General features: G+C 51.7%; 1 long non-coding RNA gene across 1 annotated transcript; it reads left to right on the forward strand.

Moving 5' to 3' along the window:
• Positions 1 to 9,649: 9,649 nt before the first annotated feature.
• Positions 9,650 to 21,121, forward strand: LOC142476972 (uncharacterized). The gene is made up of 3 exons (XR_012792096.1): positions 9,650 to 10,596; positions 20,643 to 20,827; positions 20,933 to 21,121. It is a non-coding gene; the product is annotated as an uncharacterized LOC142476972 (long non-coding RNA).
• The last annotated feature ends 845 nt before the right edge of the window (positions 21,122 to 21,966 follow it).

A 21,966-nucleotide genomic window follows, 5' to 3' on the forward strand; every position in this document is an offset into this window, starting at 1 on the left:
CGAATATGCTTGCCATCGATAAATTAGTCTGAACAGGAGTAATTTTTCCCTCTATTTTTTTAACAATATAATCAAATGTTGTTATAGACATTCACATATACTGTATTCAAAGAATTTACGTGCATGCAAGCGAAGCATGGGATATAAGGTTGCAAATTCTCCAAGTGTCTCACGCTGGACATTTATATCATGGACATTTGTTGTCCTGCCACCCAAAAGTTAACTTCTGAGATACACATTATCCAATAAAAAAAAACATGCAGAGCTCTTTAGACAATGCCATTATACACTACAAGTGGACAATCTGGAATTGATGGCTTTGGACGTCACGTTGATGTAGAAGGTGGTTAAGGTCCCTCTGAGTTCGAAGATCTCTTGGAGGGCCTGGATGGTCAACTGCAGGTACTATAACAAAGGGGGAAAATAACATATGAATGTTGTAATGAAGCTAACAATTTACAGAGTTCTGTACAAAGATGACAAAAGTTAAATGAAAGAGGAGACACCGACAAAAAGACCCAGAATGGAGGCCACCGAGGAGGCCGATTCAGCAAGCAGCGACCCACCGGCAATGAGTTCTTACCAGCCTCACCCCCCTGTCTGCCTTCCCTTTTACCTAATACCACCCTCTGCCTCTGCCTACTTCCCCATGCTGGAAAAGTGCTGGTATCCAGGAACCTTGCCCATGCTGTACCCTGGGCTGTCTCACTCTGCCTCTGCCCACTCAGGGTATTTGAGTCCAGACACACTCAGGTCTCAGCAGTTCCCCTCACAGACGTGTCCCCCATGGACTCCTCTGCCCTGCTACAGGCCCTTAAACAGGTGCCCATGCTGGGTCCTGAGCTCAAGGACTGACTCCAGAAAGGAGAATAACAGCAGCACTTCCAACAAAGAGGACAAGTGCCTATCTGGGTGCCCCCTTCACACCCCCCCCCTGCACCTCACATCACCCCCCCCCCTTGCACATCAACCCCCTGTTCCCTTGCACATCACCCCCCCTTGAACATCAACCCCCCCTTGCACATCAACCACCCCCCTTCCTTGCATATCACCCCCCTTGCACATCAACCCCCCCTTCCCTTTCACATCAACCTCCCCTTGAACATCAACCCCCCTTGCACATCAACCACCCCCCTTCCCTTGCATATCACCCCCCTTGCACATCAACCCCCCTTCCCTTGCACATCAACCCCCCTTCCCTTGCAACATCAACCCCCCCTTGCACATCAACCCCCTTCCCTTGCACATCATCCCCCCTTGCACATCAACCACCCCCCTTCCTTGCACATCAACCCCTCCTTCCACATCAACCCCCCTTGCACATCAACCACCCCCTTCCCTTGCACATCAACCCCCCCCTTCCACATGAACCCCCCTTCCCTTGCACATCAACCCCCTCTTCCCTTGCACATCAACCACCCCCCTTGCACATCAACCCCCCCTTCCCTTGCACATCAACCCCCCCTTGCACATCAACCCCCCCCCCTTGCACATCACCCCCCCCTTGCACATCAACCCCCCCTTCCCTTTCACATCAACCCCCCCTTCCCTTTCACATCAACCCCCCCTTGCACATCAACCACCCCCCTTCCCTTGCATATCACCCCCCTTGCACATCACCCCCCCTTGCACATCAACCCCCTTGAACATCAACCCCCCCTTGCACATCAACCACCCCCCTTCCCTTGCATATCACCCCCCTTGCACATCAACCACCCCCCTTCCCTTGCACATCAACCCCTCCTTCCACATCAACCCCCCTTGCACATCAACCACCCCCCTTCCCTTGCACATCAACTCCTCCTTCCACATCAACCCCCCTTGCACATCAACCACCCCCCTTCCCTTGCACATCAACCCCCCCTTCCACATCAACCCCCCTTCCCTTGCACATCAACCCCCTCTTCCCTTGCACATCAACCACCCCCTTGCACATCAACCGCCCCTTCCCTTGCACATCAACCCCCCCTTGCACATCAACCCCCCCTTCCCTTGCACATCACCCCCCCTTGCACATCAACCCCTCCTTCCACATCAACCCCCCCTTGCACATCAACCGCCCCTTCCCTTGCACATCAACCCCCCCTTGCACATCACCACCCCCCTTCCCTTGCACATCAACCCCCCTTCCACATCAACCCCCCTTCCCTTGCACATCAACCCCCTCTTCCTTGCACATCAACCACCCCCCTTGCACATCAACCGCCCCTTCCTTGCACATCAACCCCCCCTTGCACATCAACCCCCCCTTCCTTGCACATCACCCCCCCTTGCACATCAACCCCTCCTTCCACATCAACCCCCCCTTGCACATCACCACCCCCCTTCCCTTGCACATCAACCCCCCCTTCCACATCAACCCCCCTTCCCTTGCACATCAACCCCCTCTTCCCTTGCACATCAACCACCCCCCCCTTGCACATCAACCGCCCCTTCCCTTGCACATCAACCCCCCCTTGCACATCAACCCCCCTTCCCTTGCACATCAACCACCCCCCCTTGCACATCAACCCCCCCCTTCCCTTGCACATCACCCCCCCCTTGCACATCAACCACCCCCTTCCCTTGCACATCACCCCCCCCTTGCACATCAACCCCCTGTTCCCTTGCACATCACCCCCCCTTGAACATCAACCCCCCCTTGCACATCAACCACCCCCCTTCCCTTGCATATCACCCCCTTGCACATCAACCCCCCCTTCCCTTTCACATCAACCTCCCCTTGAACATCAACCCCCCCTTGCACATCAACCACCCCCTTCCCTTGCATATCACCCCCCTTGCACATCAACCCCCTTCCCTTGCACATCAACCCCCCTTCCCTTGCACATCAACCCCCCTTGCACATCAACCCCCCTTCCCTTGCACATCATCCCCCCTTGCACATCACCACCCCCTTCCCTTGCACATCAACCCCTCCTTCCACATCAACCCCCCTTGCACATCAACCACCCCCCTTCCCTTGCACATCAACCCCCCCTTCCACATGAACCCCCTTCCCTTGCACATCAACCCCCTCTCCCTTGCACATCAACCACCCCCCTTGCACATCAACCCCCCCTTCCCTTGCACATCACCCCCCTTGCACATCAACCCCCCCTTGCACATCAACCCCCCCCCCTTGCACATCACCCCCCCCTTGCACATCAACCCCCCCTTCCCTTTCACATCAACCCCCCCTTCCTTTCACATCAACCCCCCCTTGAACATCAACCCCCCCTTGCACATCAACCACCCCCCTTCCCTTGCATATCACCCCCCTTGCACATCAACCCCCCCTTGCACATCAACCCCCCCCCTTGCACATCACCCCCCCTTGCACATCAACCCCCCTTGAACATCAACCCCCCTTGCACATCAACCACCCCCCTTCCCTTGCATATCACCCCCCTTGCACATCAACCACCCCCCTTCCCTTGCACATCAACCCTCCTTCCACATCAACCCCCCTTGCACATCAACCACCCCCCTTCCCTTGCACATCAACTCCTTCCACATCAACCCCCCCTTGCACATCAACCACCCCCCTTCCCTTGCACATCAACCCCCCCTTCCACATCAACCCCCCTTCCCTTGCACATCAACCCCCTCTTCCCTTGCACATCAACCACCCCCCTTGCACATCAACCGCCCCTTCCCTTGCACATCAACCCCCCCTTGCACATCAACCCCCCCTTCCCTTGCACATCACCCCCCCTTGCACATCAACCCCTCCTTCCACATCAACCCCCCTTGCACATCAACCACCCCCCTTCCCTTGCACATCAACCCCCCTTCCACATCAACCCCCCTTCCCTTGCACATCAACCCCCTCTTCCCTTGCACATCAACCACCCCCCCTTGCACATCAACCGCCCCTTCCCTTGCACATCAACCCCCCCTTGCACATCAACCCCCCTTCCCTTGCACATCAACCACCCCCCCTTGCACATCAACCCCCCCCTTCCCTTGCACATCACCCCCCCTTGCACATCAACCACCCCCTTCCCTTGCACATCAACCCCCCCTTGCACATCAACCACCCTCCTTCCCTTGCACATCAACCCCCCCTTCCACATCAACCCCCCTTCCCTTGCACATCAACCCCCTCTTCCCTTGCACATCAACCACCCCCTCTTGCACATCAACCCCCCCTTTCCTTGCACATCAACCCCCCCATGCACATCAACCCCCCCCCTTCCCTTGCACATCAACCCCCTATTCCCTTGCACATCAACCCCCCCCTTGCACATCAAACCCCCCCCGCCGACAGTCCCAGCCCTTAGATGGGAGGCAAGTCTGAAAGCCCCGGTGGCGCAGATAGCCGTAGACCGCTCCGCCTATAGCCGCTAGCTCTTATCTTCTTTATTGGTGCCCAGCGGCCATTTTGTAGGATCGGCCGCGTGTGTTAGGAGGTACTGGGAGCTCGGTGGTCCCGCAATGTCACTGCCTTTTTCGACACTCACTTTTATTCTGCTCCCGTGGTGTTTGCCTCCTCGTCCCAGACCCAAACCCAAGGGTGGTCCGGCAGGGGGCACGAATAGCCCGCGATCGCAAGTGTAGCCAGGTCCCCTGTCAGGGCTCAGAGCCCCTTCGGGTACTCACAGGGCAGTCAGCCCCCAGGGTGCACAGGACAGAGTCACAGGACCCAAAGGAGCCAATAGGGCGGCAGCATGTCCCTGCAGGGAGATGGATACATTTCGCGGGCTGGCAGTTGGTGACCGGAGCAGCTAAGGGAAGGAGGACTAGGCCAGCATCCCCCCAGGCCCAGATAGCCCTGAGTCACCAGTAGCTGAGTGCTATAGGGACAGGCCCTAGGTTAGGGACCCTGCCCCATTAGCTGTTTGATAGTTGGGGACACAGCGGACGCTGCGTTTCCTGCGGAGAGACTTGGGTTCAAGTCTCCGCCATTAAAGAGAGCTGGACTATCTTCAGGGTGGGATCGCCCCTGACGGATCACCACGCGGGTGGATCCTGGATGTCATGTGGGAGCTCGTCTGATCCTTTGTGAAGCCATTGCAGGCCCGAGCACTGGAGCGCTCGGCAGGTAACCAGTAACAACAAGTGCACCAACAGAGTACTCACACGGGACTAGTGGCTGCGCAGTCACACACACATCCATATCATTTAAAGGACATTGTGTGGGGTCACTGGACACGGGGGTGGGATCACCCGGTGGGAGGAGGCCCGAGCAAATAATTATTTATTATTTTGTCCGAATTTGGGCTGGTATTACTCAGTCAAATGTATATCTTAGGGAGCTTCAGACAAACCCGACTATCCCTGTCAGGCTCCAAACCGCGCCCCTGCACTCTTTCTTAAATCTGTCTCAGCGTCTCCCTCCTGAAACCCCTCTCCTGGCTTCCTGTCACATCCCGCATCTCACACTCAATTCCCCTCCTCACTTTTAAAGCTTTACACTCCTCTGCCCCTCCTCACATCTCAGCCCTATTTTCTTCCTATGCACCATCCTGACTCTTGCGTTGTACCCCCTTTGTATGTAAAGCCCTCTCCCGCCTTAACCCTTTCTCACTGACTGCCCCACACTCTGGGATGACCTTAAGAGCCACCTTAAGGCGCACCGGCTTAAAGAAGCATATGAGTAGCCCCGTGGCTAATACTATACACACGATACATGAAGCTCGGCCCCTGCAGACGCACTTACCAGAACGCCCTCCTACTGTCTCTGTACATTCTTCCTAACAATTAGATTGTAAGCTCTTCGGAGCAGGGACTCTTCCGAAATGTAACTTTTTGTCTGAAGCACTTATTCCCATGATCTGTTATTTGTATGTAGCCCCCTGTAAGCAGAACGGGCTACTTATCCTTCTATAGGTGACCAGGTGTCCCGGTTAGCTGGGACAGTCCCGTTTTTTTAACCCCTGTCCCGTTTTTTTAACCTCTGTCCCGGTTTTTTAGTCTCTGCCCGGCTGCCCTGCATGCTGTAAAATGTTCCGGTTTTTGTGGTTGTTCCGCTTTTGACCATCAGAGCAGGGGGGGCAGCAGAGAGCAGACAAAGCATGGAGGAGAGCAGGGGCCGGGACTAAACTGCGGAGCCTAGCAGTGAGACCCGGAAGTGTCAGTGAGAACTTCCGGTGTCTGCTGCCAGGGCTCAATATGGCTTCCCCCACCCCATGCAGGTATGGTCCAGAATGGGGGACACAAACACACTCACACAATGGGGGGGGGGGGGGGCGGGGGGAGAGAGAGGCACAGCATGGGGAGAGGCAGAGAGAGAGAGAGACAGAGAGAGTGGCACAAGCACAGCATGGAGAGAGACAGAGAGAGGCACAGGCACAGGATGGGGAGAGAGTGTGGGGAGAGAAGCACAGCATCGGGAGAGGGGCACAGCATGGGAAGAGGGGCACAGAGTGGGGGGGGGGGGAGAGAGAGACACAAAGAATGGGGGGAGAGAGACAGAGAATGGAGGAGAGACAGAGAAAGGAGGGGAGAGAGAGAGACAGAGAATAGGGAGAGAGAGACAAAGAATGGGGGAGAGACAGACAGAGAATGGAGGGGAGAGAGAGACAAGAATAGGGGGTGGAGGGAGAGAGACAGAATGGGGGGGGAGAGCATGGAGGGTAGAAAGAGAGAATGGGGGAGGAGAGAGAGAGAATGGGGGGACAGAGAGCCGAGAATGGGGGGGGGAGAGAGAGACGAGAATGGGGGGGAGAGAGAGCTGAAAATGGGGGGAGAGGGGGTGAAGAGAGAGAATGGGGGGGAGAGAGAATGGGGGGAAGAGAGAGAGAGAATGGGGGGGGGAGAGAGAGAATGGGGGGAGAGAGAGATGGAATGGGGGAAGGGAGGGGGGACAGAATGGGAAGAGAGCATGGGGGGAGGAGAGAGAGAGAGAATGGGGGAGGAGAGAGAGAATGGGGGGTTTCACAGAATTGGAGAAGACACAGAGAATGGGGGAGAGAGACAGAATGGAGGGGAGAGAGAGAGAGACAGAGAATGGGGGAGGGGAGAGAGACAGAGAATGGGGGGGAGAGAGAGAGACAGAGAATGGGGGGGAGAGAGAGAGAGACAGACAGAGAATGGGGGGGGGAGAGAGAGAGAGACAGACAGAGAATGGGGGGAGAGAGAGAGAGACAGACAGAGAATGGGGGGAGGAGAGAGACAGAGAATGGGGGGGAGAGAGACAGAAAATGGAGGAGAGACAGAGAATGGGGGAGAGGAGAGGGAGGGAGAGAATGGGGGAGAGGAGAGGGAGGGAGAGAATGGGGGAGAGGGAGAGAAAGCGAGAGAATGGGGGGGAGACACAGAGAATGGGGGAAGACACAGAGAATGGGAGGGGAGAGAGAGACAGAGAATGGGGGGGGGGGAAAGGCACAGAGAATGGGGTAGAGAGAGAGACACAGAGAATGGGGGGAGAGAGACAGAAAATGGGGGGGAGAGAGAGAGAATGAGAGGGAGAGAGGGAGGGGAGAGGGGAGGAGAGAGAAAGGAGAGGGGGGAGAGAGCGAGAGAATGTGGGGGGAAGAGAGAGAGGGGAGGAGAGAGGGGTGAGAGAGGGGAGGAGAGAGAATGGGGGGAGAGAGAGAGAATGGGGGGAGAGAGAGAGAATGAGGGGAGGGAGAGAGAATGGGGGGAGAGAGAGAGAGAATGAGGGGGGGAAGGCACAGAGAATGGGTAGAGAGAGAGACACAGAGAATGGGGGGGAGAGAGAGAGACAGAAAATGGAGGAGAGACACAGAATGAGAGGGAGAGAGGGAGGGGAGAGGAGAGGAGAGAGAAAGGAGAGGGGGGAGAGAGCGAGAGAATGTGGGGGGAGAGAGAGAGAGGGGAGGAGAGAGGGGTGAGAGAGAGGGGAGGAGAGAGAATGGGGGGAGAGAGAGAGAATGAGGGGAGGGAGAGAGAATGGGGGGAGAGAGAGCGAATGAGGGGCGGGAGAGAGAGAGAGAGAATGGGGGTAGAGGAGAGAGTGGGGGGAGGGGTGCGAGAGACAGGGAAGTGTGGAATGAGAATGTAGGGGTGGGGAGAACGAGAATAGAGGAATATGGGGGGAGGGAGAGAGAAAGGGGTGTGTGTGAGAGAAGGGGGGACAGAGCGGGGTAGAGACAAAGGAGAAAGGGCGCAGTTGGTGATATCATTTGTTTTATAAAATTTTTTATAATGTGTCCCGGTTTTTACTTTTGTAAATCTGGTCACCCTATCCTTCTACTACTGGAGTAAGCCCTGGTAAGGGCAGGCGCCAGTAGTGACCATGGGTTTTTCCCCCTCACCAAGCCCCGCCTCTGTGATAGAGGCAGGCCCCTGGCTCTGTGCAGGCCTAGACAGAGAGGAGGTCCTGCTGACATCATAGGGGGCGGGGCTGTGTCTATTTAGTGGGCTGTCCTGTGGGTGTGTGGGAGAGAGGTCTGAGTGCAGCTCGGGAAGAATACTATTTAATAAGAATAGATATGACACGGCCTTCTCCTGCCGGCTCCTCTTAGTTTTATTTCCCCTTCTGTTATCCATATTCTGTATGTCCGGCTACAGGAAGGGTCAGGAGACAGGGAGGACAGAGGCAGAGAAACCCACCTGGCTCCGGCCTTGCTTGTCCCTACTAATACAAACATACAACCCTTCACTCAATAACATAGCCCTAATCCCATGTGACAAGGAGGGGTAGACCAGCACTGCTATCCTTCCTCTGCCATATAGGATGGGATCCCCCCCCCATGCTGTGACTCCTGTATGGATGATACACTGGGCGAGATGCTGCAGGAGAGGAGGAAGCAATCAGAGGTCTCTCCCCCTCCCCCTGGGTATCACTGCAGCTTTCTGCCTGTCTGGGAGTCACAGCTCGCAACTATCGTCTGTGCAAGTCTGTATAGTAAAGATGGAGAGATGACCACGTGTCTGGATAATAGTTATTTTGCCCATTACTGCACTGTATGTGTTTGGTGGGGTGGGGGGAGCTGTAATGATGTAAATGTAGGCCATGTTTTTGTTTTTTTAAATACAGGATTGGTACAGCAGGCCAGCGGGGACCCACGGGGACAACCCAAGGACCCCCAGACTCCCACAGGGACCACCTGAGGACCCACGAAGGACACCTGCGGGGAAGAACTGGTGGCCCCACAGCTGTGGGGCCCCAGCCACCCGAGGGCCCCCCAGACACCCGTGGGAACCACCCGAGGGCCCCTAGACACCTGTGGGAACCACCCGAGGGCCCCTAGACACCTGTGGGAACCACCTGAAAGCTCCCAGACAACCGCGTGGATGCCATTGGTGCCCACGGACACCCGCGGGGACCACCTGGAGGCCCACGGAGCCTAGCGGGGACAACCCGAAGTCCCCCAGACACCGGTGGGCACCCCCCAGAGTGAACTGTGGAACCTGCGGACACCCATCTGGACCACCGGGGACCCCTGCTGGACTGCGGTATTAATCCTGTGTGTAAAAAAAATAATGGTTTTATGAATATTGTAATGGTTTATTAGGGACCTAGGAGTGGATAGTGAGGCTGTTATGTGTATTTTTGTTTATTGTGGGTAGTGGGGGTGGGTGAATGGGGTATTGGCCCCAAGGAAGTGTGTTAGGCCTACCGGGTGGGGGGGTAGCGGGAGGGATTAACCCCTCATTACCTTAGCGGTATTATCTGCTAAGGTAAAGAAGAGGTTAAGTCATCCCGCAACCCCCTGGCAAGGCCTAAATACCCACCCAGGGCCAAATACCGACCTTCACCCACCCCCGCTACCCGCAATAAGCCTGGCACGGGTATATAACCCCTTCATTGCCTTGGCGGTAATGAAGTTGCCTGTAAATGCATTTTTTATGCATGGATTCATGCCGGGGGTCTCTGGTGCTGATATTAATGGATATCAGCTCTGGGACACATGCATTTTATTTTCATCGCAGCTTCACCCCACCTTCTTGCCAACTTTTGTGGTGGGACAATTTGGAGAAGAAACAGCAATTTTAAAGTGGCGATCAGCCGCAATAAGCTGATCAGGGCTTATAGAATTGAGCGTGTTTGAAAAACTGGCGATCAGTGCCGAAAAGTGGCTTATCACCGCGCGTCTGCCGATTTGTAATTTTTATTTATTTATTTCTTTTTTGGCAAAAAAACCTGTAATTTTTGCTCTTATCGCCAGCTTCTCTGGGCTTACTGAATCGCTGTAGGCTTTTTTGGCGATAAGCTGGTGATAAGTGTCTTATCGCTGCTTACTGCATGAGGGCAAAATTGAAGCGTTTCATTCCGTTAGGAACTTTATCTTTACTTTGATAAAGTTCCTAACGGAATGAACGCGTCAGAGAAGGTGAATCTCTGTGATGTCCAGCACCAAGATTTGAATAAATATTGATTTTAATTCATCTATGGCTGAGTTCCTTCGTTTGCAGTGACCGCCGAAGTTTCTTCAATTTTGCTGATTCTACCCTCACGGCTGGGGCGCGCTAAGGATCCCCTGCACTACGGAGCAGACGCCACGATACCCCCTCCCCTTGCAGTCACGGGGTTAGCCGGCATTCGTGATGCGTCCTGTGTAATCTTCCCGGACTCACCAGGCTGGCGACGGCGATGACGTCATTCGGAGGCGCCGCACACGTGGAGTAATGCCGGGAGTTCAACGGAGCAAGCAGTGAAGACACCAGGCGGGTTAAGGGCAGCAGGCATCGGTTGGCTTATACGTGAGTACAGGAGAGGAGTTTCTAAACAAAGCTTCTCATCCTGTCTCCTTACGAACCCCTGCACAACGGCCCCCCCCCCTAAGGTTTATAAGTCTGCATAATTGTTGCTTCAATTATATATTCAACGCTTCATATATTGATTGCAGTGGGATCACTTTCTTTCTTTTTTCCACCAAGTTTCAAAGTATACCAAGGTGCAGCATTTGACCCATATCTACATATACACTTTTTAGAGCACCGAACATCATGGGGTTTACTCCCCTTATTCTATATACTGCATGAGGGCCTTAGGGAGTATTTGTTCCTATAAAGCAGGGGTGGGGAACGTCCGGCCCGCGAAAATCATTTGGTCCGGCCCCCGGGAAGCAAGCCTGCAAGAATGGTTTAAACAAAAAAAACTCCCCCTCTCCTGATTGGCTGCCCGTGCTGTCACTCTGCCAAGATTTGTTTTTTGGCCCACCTATTCATACATGGAGCAAGTGTAGGGTGCAAGCCGGGCCTCCCCTTCCCTCAGCACTGCCCCCCTCCCTTCTCTCCTCCAGTAATGCCGGGCCTCCCCTTCCCTCAGCACTGCCCCCCTCCCTTCTCTCCTCCAGTAATGCCGGGCCTCCCCTTCCCTCAGCACTGCCCCCCTCCCTTCTCTCCTCCAGTATTGCCGGGCCTCCTCTTCCCTCAGCACCGCCCCCCTCCCTTCTCTCCTCCAGTAATGCCGGGCCTCCCCTTCCCTCAGCACTGCCCCCCTCCCTTATCTCCTCCAGTAATGCCGGGCCTCCCCTTCCCTCAGCACCGCCCCCCTCCCTTCTCTCCTCCAGTAATGCCGGGCCTCCCCTTCCCTCAGCACCGCCCCCCTCCCTTCTCTCCTCCAGTAATGCCGGGCCTCCCCTTCCCTCAGCACTGCCCCCCTCCCTTCTCTCCTCCAGTAATGCCGGGCCTCCCCTTCCCTCAGCACCGCCCCCCTCCCTTATCTCCTCCAGTAATGCCGGGCCTCCCCTTCCCTCAGCACCGCCCCCCTCCCTTCTCTCCTCCAGTAATGCCGGGCCTCCCCTTCCCTCAGCACTGCACCTCTCCCTTCTCTCCTCCAGTAATGCCGGGCCTCCCCTTCCCTCAGCACTGCCCCCCTCCCTTCTCTCCTCCAGTAATGCCGGGCCTCCCCTTCCCTCAGCACTGCCCCCCTCCCTTCTCTCCTCCAGTAATGCCGGGCTCCTTAGGCTCCGCCCCTGTGTCCCTCCCTTTAGGCTCCGCCCCTGCCAGTCTCATCTGCACTGGCTACCTATGCAGCTCCAGCAGCCCATCCACGGGCCCCAGGTAACCCACATGCCCCCTTATAGCCCCTCCCAGACACCTTACCCACCCCAAGGGGGGAAAGGCCTTATTTTTGAGTGTGTTTGCAGAGGTGGGCTTATTGTGTGTGTGTCACTGTGTGTCACTGTGTGTGTGTCACTGCGTGTGTGTGTGTGTGTCACTGTCTGTGTGTGTGTGTCTCACTGTCTCTGTGTGTCTCACTGTCTCTGTGTGTGTGTGTGTGTCACTGTCACTGTGTGTGTTACTGTGTGTGTGTGTCACTATCTGTGTGTGGCAGCAGCCGCCTGAGGTGATGAAGGACCTGAGTATCACCAGAGCGGCTCAGGTAAGCAGCGCTCCGGGGGGGACAGGGTATAAGAGGAGTGGGGCTTGGGGGATGGGGGGGAGGGGGTATAAGAGGCTTGGGGGATAGAAGAACGAGTCTGCGGAGGGAGAAACACCTCACTACCGTCTCTCCTCCTCCCCACACCGGGCAGCAGCTGCGGAGGAGGGCACCTGCTCCGCAGTGCCGCAGTGTAAGAGGAGAGGGAGCTATGCAGGGCCCTGACAGGGGAAGGGCAGGAGGGCCATGGGACACCACAAGGCCTGATGCCTAATCCCAGCATCATTGGTCTCCTTGACTTCAATACATGTTGTATGATTAACTTTTGCAGACACCACCCCCCCCAATGATCTGTGCCCCATAAAATGACTCAGTGTGATCTAAGCTGTCAGACCGTCCCTCATGCATCTCAAATTGCCACTTCTTGCAGCTGATTGTCATTCTTGTTTAGAGAGTGTCTGAAAGTGAGTGAGAGAGTGTGTATGAGTGAGAGGGTCTGAGAGTGTGTGATTTCCCACCCCCCCTGCTCCGATTTGTGTGTGTGAGAGAATACAGACACCAACCCACAATCAGTCATACAGTAGTCACCCACCACCCAAGTGTCAGTCAGTCACCCAAGTGTCAATCAGTCAGTCACCCAAGTGTCAGTCAGTCAGTCAGTCACACAAGTGTCAGTCAGTCACCCAAGTGTCAGTCAGTCACCCAAGTGTCAGTCAATCAGTCACACAAGTGTCAGTCAGTCAGTCAGTCACACAAGTGTCAGTCAGTCAGTCACCCAAGTGTCAGTCAGTCAGTCAGTCACACAAGTGTCAGTCAGTCACCCAAGTGGCAGTCAGTCACCCAAGTGTCAGTCAGTCAGTCACACAAGTGTCAGTCAGTCAGTCAGTCACCCAAGTGTCAGTCAGTCAGTCACACAAGTGTCAGTCAGTCACACAAGTGCCAGTCAATCAGTCACCCAAGTGTCAGTCAGTCAGTCACACAAGTGTCAGTCAGTCAGTCACACAAGTGTCAGTCAGTCAGTCACTCGTGTCAGTCAGTCAGTCACCCAAGTGTCAGTCAGTCAGTCACCCAAGTGTCAGTCAGTCTGTCAGTCAGTCACACAAGTGCCAGTCAGTCACACAAGTGTCAGTCAGTCAGTCAGTCACACAAGTGTCAGTCAGTCAGTCATCCAAACCTGGAAAACCAGTTGCGAGTTGCAACATCATCAATACCAGCTAACATCACACGCCTCACCAAAGAGAAGCAGTTCCAGTTAATTGAATGTTTGACCAAATATAGCAGGCTAATTTTTAAGTTGATCATTTTGTATGGCCCGCGAATGATGTTATAAATATCCAAATGGCCCTTGGCAGAAAAAAGGTTCCCCACCCCTGCTATAAAGTACACCAAGTTTGGCATAGGATTTGGATGTCAGGGTATCAATGTGCAACCCAAATGTTAAATGGGAGTTGAACTATATGCCCAGATATTTCAAACCAGTAACAGGGGCTAGGATGGTATTAGAGTTGGTTTTTATCTGAAGCTCTGTCATTGGAAGCGTTAGCAATTTAGCTCTGGTCCCAAATACCATTGTTACAGTCTTGTCAGTGTTTAAAATCAGTTTGTTTTAGGAAATCCAGTTTCTGGTCTCAAAAAATCAGATTGAAGTATGTGTTCAAGGTCAGAGAGGCGAGGGCTGCGTGCATATAGGATAAGATCTAAGGCCTCTCACAATAACCCGTTAGGAATATTAATTCCTCATCTATCCGACATAAGTATAAAATATAGTCTACCAAGACCCCTAATACAGAGTTACCCACCTTATACGGGAGCAGCTGCCAGACGAGTACAGTAAATGTATCTTATTTCTTTTGCCACTGGAGGGCAGCGTGGAGTTACACGGAGTGGCGCCCGTAAGGACGACGTGCCAGTTAGGCGGAAGGAGAAGTGCACACACTTTTATGTGAAACGGATATATTTGGGGAGGGATTTAGTAGTTTGAGTAAGAAAATTAACCATTTAAATATGCACAGATTTAATCCCACTTTTGGAAATTAGGGATGTTGCCTAAAAGTTTGAGAATGCATAGAGTGCCACCCATGGGCTTTAATGAAGCAGCATTTGTGGGCTAAAGGGAACAGCATTCTGTATAAAGGTATTTTGGACTCGATATAAATAATTGATGCCAAAAACTAATATTACACTGGCGACACACTTTATTCGAGCTCGGCTAGTCCCACGAATTCGGGTATACCCGGGTGTATTGAGGTTTGTGACTGTTTTCTGCCCGAGTGCATTGAGGTATTTTCTAGGCAGGGATTGAAGCATTTTATTCCCGCTGGCTGCAATACTGCACAGTATATATATATATATATACTGCATTACAATTCATGAATTTATGCCATCTGGTAGACACGCGAAGCATTGCAGCCTATTAAATCCTAATCATTATCATTTAACAGATCAGCCGCCCGTCAGCCAGGCATGAACCCAGGCTGGGAAGGCAAACGCAACGGGGCTTGTCAGAGGTGAGGAGCGGCGTATTCCAGGTATCTGCCAGGTACATACTGGGTATTTCCTCGAATAAAGTGTGTCGGTGCAGTAAGTAAATTGAGAATGGAAAAATCTTCAACACAAACGTACAGAATGTGATATTCTGAGAGATCTGACAGATGTTATCAAATCCCACAATGAATATATAAAAAATGTCTGTATAGAACGAGTCAAACAAGAATATGCCAATAAAACGTTTAATTGGGAGATACAGGGGCCACAATTCAGGTCATTTAGCTGAAAGAAGAGAAGCCGGTCAGCCAGTAGAGCAGGTCAGCCGGTCAGCCAGAAGAGCAGGTCAGCCGTTCAGCCAGTAGAGCAGGTCAGCCGGTAGAGCAGGTCAGCCGGTCAGCTCTGAGATCAGCATTACTTATATCCCCTAAACGTTGTCCCCTGCATGTAATGCTCCAACACAGCCTACACTGCATATACTGTACCTGAGATACTTAACCCTTTCTTTTCGCTCGACTCTAATCTGAATGATTTGCTAATTGGTTTGTAATTAGAGAGATATTTGTAGCAGAATCCCATGTATGTTCTTTTTACCTTTTTAGATACCGTTTTGTGTAATAAAAGATATGAGATCAGAGGGGCTTCCTGTTTGCACTCGTGTTTTGGCAGAAGTGTATATGTGACCCTATAAATCTCCCTCACACCCGGGCTTGGCAGCGTGACACTAGTGCAGCGTCCTGGGGAAGAATCACTGAGCTGTTAGCAATAGATACAACGGACAGAAAAGACACTACACATAGGTTTGATTAAAGAGAGTATTTTATTTAAATAATTAATCTCTTTGCTGGGAGGGGCCTGCAGCACATTGCGGAGCGATATAGTAACACGCAGAGCAATGCACTGCAGGCCCCTCCGGCAGCGAAGGGGTGAAGACCAATGCAGGGTGTATAAAGATCTCACTGATAATTCATGCACAAAGGGCAGTTTGTTGCTGTGATCCAGAGGAAGGCGAAACATAACCCCTGCTGTGCAATGGGGGAAAAAAATTCCTTCCTGACCCCATTAAATGGCGATCGGATGGTCCCTGGATCACTGCGCAGTGAGATCAGATGGAGCAGCACAGATCAGCGTTGTTATACACAGGGGCACACTCAGTATATAGAGATGCGGGTGATGGGGCCCTTGTGCCCCTGTGTATAACTCACCTGCTCCCCCATCCCCCTGCATATCTATCCCATTCGCCCCTTTTCCTCCCGCATACCTCGCAGGGCCGGCCGTCCATTAGGCGGTCGCCTAGCGCGCAGAGGTCCTAGGGGCGCATTAATAATCATTATTATTTTTTCCTCTTATTATTTCTAATTTATTTATCTTTTTTTTTAAATTATTCTTTTTTTTATCCAGTATTTTGGCGCCCTTTTATTTTTATTTTGTGTCGCGCTGGGGTGCGGTCGCACCCCCTGCAGCCCCGATAGCTACGCCACTGTTTATTTTATTATTTTATTTATCTTATTATTTTTTATACAACTGGGGCACAAATTTTAAGTTTCGCCTCGGGCGCATGAAACCCGTGCTCCGGCCCTGCTCCTTGTTCTCTCTCTCCCTCTCACGCCCAATATCCCTATCTCCCTCTAGTACCTGCCCCTCCCGCAGCCTTTCTGATCTTATCTGCCTCTCCTGCGGTCAAACCAACTTCTCAGGGCCCCTAGAAAACCCCTGTATCTACGCCCTGGCTCCTCTGCTACCTGCTCCTGGCTTCTTCTCCGCCTAAAAAAGGTGAAGCAGCAGATCTGTCCGCACCTCTCGTATTCTCCTACCTGCTCCCGGGGTCTTCTCCGCCTAAAAAAGGTGAAGCAGCAGATCCGGCCACACCTGTCGTATGCTCCTTGGTCATCGTACACCACGTCTGCGTCATCGGCCGCCTTGTAGCCCACCTCATTGTTCCACTTGACGCCCGCTTTGTCGTATGCCTCGTCGTCCGCCTCGTAGCCCGCCTCGTCGTCTGGTGGCACAAAGGGCACCACCTTCGTGCGTGTCCTGATCTGCAGGAGACATGAAGTGTTTGTAACCAGGGACAGTGATACTCTGTATCGCAAGAGCTCCTGTGCCACTTATACCCCATCCCCAATACCACGTTATACCGCCCTCCACAGGGCAAATACCCGTTATACCCACCTCCCCAGGCCCAGTACCCAGTTATACAACCCTCCCAAGGCCCAGTACCCGTTATACCCACCTCACCAGGCCCAGTAGCCATTATATACCCCTCCCCAGAAGGTCATGTTTCTATTTATCAAAAATACATTGAGTTACCTCTGGTTTTCAGGCATGTCCTGGGGGAGTTATCACAGAGACACAGAAACGTCGCTGAGTTTGGTGAGTAACTCCCTTAACCTCTCAGCAGTTGAATTCCCCATTAGGCGCTTAGCACGTTAAAAACAAGCGTTGCTATTTCTCTGCATGAAGTTGCAGGTAATTGGAAGAGTTACACAGTGACGGCTATTTCATCACTCACCTTCTTCTCCCGAAACGGTCTTTTCTGTCTTATTTCCGGCTTCACATCGGATATCCATATCCATTCTTGGCCTCTGATCTGTATGCAGGACAATGCTTTAAGACAGGGTTGCACAACCTTTTCCCCCTGCTCCCCCCTCCACCTTCCCCACCTTGTCTCCGACGTTCTGATGTAACGACGTCATGTGATATCACGTTGCTATGGCAATGCCATATCATGTGACGCCACGTTGCTGTCGCCAGAAGCCGCCGGAGACAAGGAAAGGGAACTTACAGAGGCCTTGCGCGCGATCTCCGGCATTTAATTTAAATGCTGTGGGGAAGAGCGAGGGGCCTCTGTAAGCGCCGAGCCCCTCCTCCCAAGAAAATGTCGTGCCCCTCGATTTGCGCACCCCTGCTTTAAGAGATATTCTGGGACCCTCCAACTCCTCCATCGGACCCTTCCTCATATTGACTGACCTTGCAGTGCTCTGCACTGACTTGCACTGACCTGCTATGGTGCCTCTCAAAATACCATGCTAACTCATTCTGAACATACATGTGTCCTTTCTACATGTTACTCAGCTTGTATGGGCCACAGACAGCTTTCCCGGGGTCCAGGACTAGTTTCCACCGGAGACACTCACCCATGGGTCGGCGACTTTGCGAGAACCCACCCCCCCCCCCCAACCTGTTTTCTCTTGCACTGCCATAGACAACAACATTTCGGCCTGCTGGTCTTTCTCAGGTAAAGTGGCTAAACCCACTAAATCCAGCAAAGAAAGGCCAGCAGCCGAAACATTGTAGTCTGTGGCACAATAAATTATCTTTTTTTATTCAAATCCGTGTGCCCTTTCCCATCAATCATATTGTATCCATTGGACGAAATGCCGGTCTTCCCTGAGACTAAGGGGCACCGGTAAAAGTATCACTACTTATTGTTTTTTTTTTGGTTTGCAGCAAATCCCCATCATTTTTGCGTTCTCTTGCTCTGCCCCAATCTGACACACCACCTTGCTCTCTCACCCCCCTCTTAGACTCCCCCGTCACCCTTTCCTTCCTCAAAGGTTGTCCTTTAATCAGATCTTACCCAAATTGTCTCCATCTCCCTTGGAAATGTTCTGTCTTTAAGCTGTGCGGCTCCTCTTGATCCGAACTTTCTTAGCTTTAGGTTTCGGCTCCGAGGGTCTAAAAAATAAGCGACTCCGAAAAGATGTGAAATATGCGCACGGGTCCTAATGGGGCACTGAGGGGGAGACTTAAATACTAGTAAATATAATCTACTGTGCTAACAAATATAATCTATTAACTAACAAATATAACTTATTAAACTAAGAAATATAATTTATTAAACTAACAAATATAACTTATTAAACTAAGAAATATAACTTATTCAACTAAGAAATATAATTTATTAAACTTAGAAATATAATCTATTAAACTAAATAAATATCTATTCAACTAAATAAATATCTATTCAACTAAATAAATATAATCTATTTAAAAACAATACAATAAAAAGCTGGAGAAAAGATACGTCAACCAAGCCACAGATGTGATGCCAATGAGCGTTGAACTCCTTGCAGATCCACCGTCAGCTGGTTGTGGCAGAAAGTGGTGACATACAGTAGAACAGAGTGGTTGAGCTGTAACCACGGCAGTCAGGTCAGAAATCAACACAATATTTTTTGAAATTTAGAATGAGAATGTTCAGTATGTCACATTCTGGGCTCAGACTCTGAGCCCTGTCACATGTTAGCAGCTTGTGATAATAGAAGGTATCCATATACTGGGATGTGATAAGCTACATGAAGGTCATTTTATACTGGGTCCCATAACCTGCTTTATATGAAGTATCATTTTACACTAATTAGTAGAGATGTTACATTTTGAAAAATAGCACTTCTGGCGGCATTGTTCATTTTCTCTACAAATGATAAATGAAAAAGTTGGATAAAACGTTATATGTGTGTGTGAGCGCGCAATATATATAGAGGTATCAGTACCGTGTTAGCCGAGCTTCAATAATCAAAAAATAAATACAGAGGCGGCACATTTTATTTGAGTGCGGCTAGCTCCGCAAGCCTTGGGATGCCCCGGCATGCTAGCCGCACTCCCTCGGCGATGACGCGCGGTCACGCGTCATCGGGAGCCTGCGCCCCCTGTACGCGCGTCCAGGGCTCCCCGAGGGAGCCCTGGTGTCCCGCGATGTGGGGGACGGCGGCAGGGGGTTCCGGGAGACCCGGCGGACCCGGCGAGCGGAGGGAGAAAGCCCCGATCGGAGGGCGCTCCTCCGTGGCTTCGGCGCGCGCCAGGCACATCCCGGCGCGCGCCTGGTTACTGCTGCGGCCGAGACCGGGCAAATGCTCAAATAAACTCGGCCGCAGCAGTAGATGATACCGTTCTGTGGCTAACGAAATGCTTTTATTTGTGCGAGCTTTCGAGATACACTGATCTCTTCTTCCGGCGATGTTACAATGAATGAAGCAAGCAAAAGGTATACTTAAAAACAGTGTCTCTTGGAATGTTATCTGTGCTGGTCCTTCCCCCGGTGTGGATGTGTTTTATGCCTAGAGGTGTCAAAAGGTTCCTGAAAGCAAGTGATGAAAGAGTGTGTATGTGTATCAGTGTGAATGAAAATGAATGGAGAGCCCACAGTATATACAGTGCTTTACAAAAGGTGTGTGTGGAGTGGGAGTGGATATAAATGGTGTGGGTGGGTGTGGAAATGTGAGAGTTTGTAGCACAACTAAAAGTGTGTGTGGATACTTTGTGGTCCTTTTTTGTGTATAGGGATGGAAAAACAGTATTTGTATGTGTAAGAGACAGCTGTGTGTGCATACATATAGCACAGTATGTTAAATTACGCCGCGGGGTCATGTGACGTCACCCTCGTCAAATGCCGCTGCAGGTCACGTGACGCCGCATCAAGGTAGGGGGGGGGGGCACGAGCACCAGCAGAGGGAAGGCAGGGGGGCGAGCTGCAAAAGTTTATGCTCCCCTGGTATAACCAATAAATAATATAGCTGATATAGCAATTTGGTTGTGGCTAGAGAGAGATTATAATGGCAGTGAGAATTAGTGGTCAGAATTAATAACAGTGCAATTACTAAAAAGTAGCTGTAATAAAATAATAATAAACACTATGCCTAAACACAATAAAAGTCCAGAAACCTAGCTCTAATAGCTATGTTATAACTCAATCATAAAAGGATCCAATTCGGGCGTCCTCTGGAGCCCTGGCAGCTCTCTTCAGGGAAACAACCACCTCCTCGATAGATACCTAAACAAAAAAAAGAAGAGAAAGCGCCCGCTCCATGTGTAAATTCGGTTTAACAATTTCATTTCCTGGACAAGATAAAAATAGCAAACTCACAAACATCCGTTTGGTAAAAGCATTGTGTGAGACAGGCTCGTGCTCCGTGGTAATCCGGTGGTCAATCCGCAGCTCCAGACTTTGGACGATGACCGGGAAACTCGATAGGCTGCGCCCCTCGCAGTGTGGTCCTCCAGCAATCTGTGGTATGTTGTGGTTCCACTGTAAATCCGGCGTCTCGTCTTGGTCGCGTACCAACTTCCCTTCCGGCGTCAGGACGTATAGTGTGGCAATAGCAACGAGAAGAAAGTACTGAGGTGGGGTTGGATCCCCCTCGGTTATTTCTTGTTTTATTAATAAATAATTTACTATATTTTAATCTCTGGTGCGCATTGTGTGCATTTTTCTTCTTGTCTGCACAGTGCTTCAGATGCTGCATCTGAAAAAATGCCGGTGGATCGGGATGTGAGGTAGGGAAGTGACGTCCGCGCCGGAACGTTATTGCCACGCCTCCAAATATTTATTGCCACGCCCCCAATCGCACCCGCTGCATACCCTGCAAAGCCATAAAAAAGCTCAGGCTTCAGCAAGTGTATTGCAGCGTGTGTGCCTTCCCGCCGTCTGAAATACTATAGACGCAGCCTTATCGACGCTTACTAAATAGGCCCGTGTCTCTCTCTCTCTCTCTCTCTCTGTGTCTCTGTCTCTCTCTGTGTGTCTCTGTCTCTCTCTGTGTGTCTCTGTCTCTCTCTGTGTCTCTGTCTCTCTGTGTCTCTGTCTCTCTCTGTGTGTCTCTGTTTCTCTCTGTGTGTCTCTGTTTCTCTCTGTGTGTCTCTGTTTCTCTCTGTGTGTCTCTGTTTCTCTCTGTGTGTCTCTGTTTCTCTCTGTGTGTCTCTGTGTGTGTCTCTGTATCTCTGTCTCTCTCTGTGTCTCTGTGTGTGTCTCTGTGTCTCTCAAATCAAATCAGCTTGATTGGCATGTCAAAAGAACATTTCAGTATTGCCAAAGCGTGAGTAATAGGGGGTGTGGGACAATGATTACACGAATACTAGGGGGTACGGTATAATGGTTATACAGTATATTACTTTTGTCTCTCTCTCTCTCTCTGTGTCTGTCTCTCTCTCTCTGTGTCTCTCTCTCCCCATGTCCCTCTCTCTGTTTCTCTCTCATTCTCTGTCTCTCTCTCTCTGTGTCTCTCTCTCATTCTCTGTCTCTCTCTCTCATTCTCTGTCTCTCTCTCATTCTCTGTCTCTCTCTCATTCTCTGTCTCTCTCTCATTCTCTGTCTCTCTCTCATTCTCTGTCTCTCTCTCATTCTCTGTCTCTCTCTCTCATCCCTGTATGATAGGTATGTTCCAACTCTACTTTTTGCTCTTCTTTTCCGTTTGAGAGGAGGGAGTCCCTCACCTCTTCAGCCACACACCAGGAACGCTGGATTGCTTTCAGACGCTCGGAGA

Source organism: Ascaphus truei, unplaced genomic scaffold, assembly GCF_040206685.1.
Source record: "Ascaphus truei isolate aAscTru1 unplaced genomic scaffold, aAscTru1.hap1 HAP1_SCAFFOLD_1826, whole genome shotgun sequence".
NCBI classification, from domain to species: domain Eukaryota; kingdom Metazoa; phylum Chordata; class Amphibia; order Anura; family Ascaphidae; genus Ascaphus; species Ascaphus truei.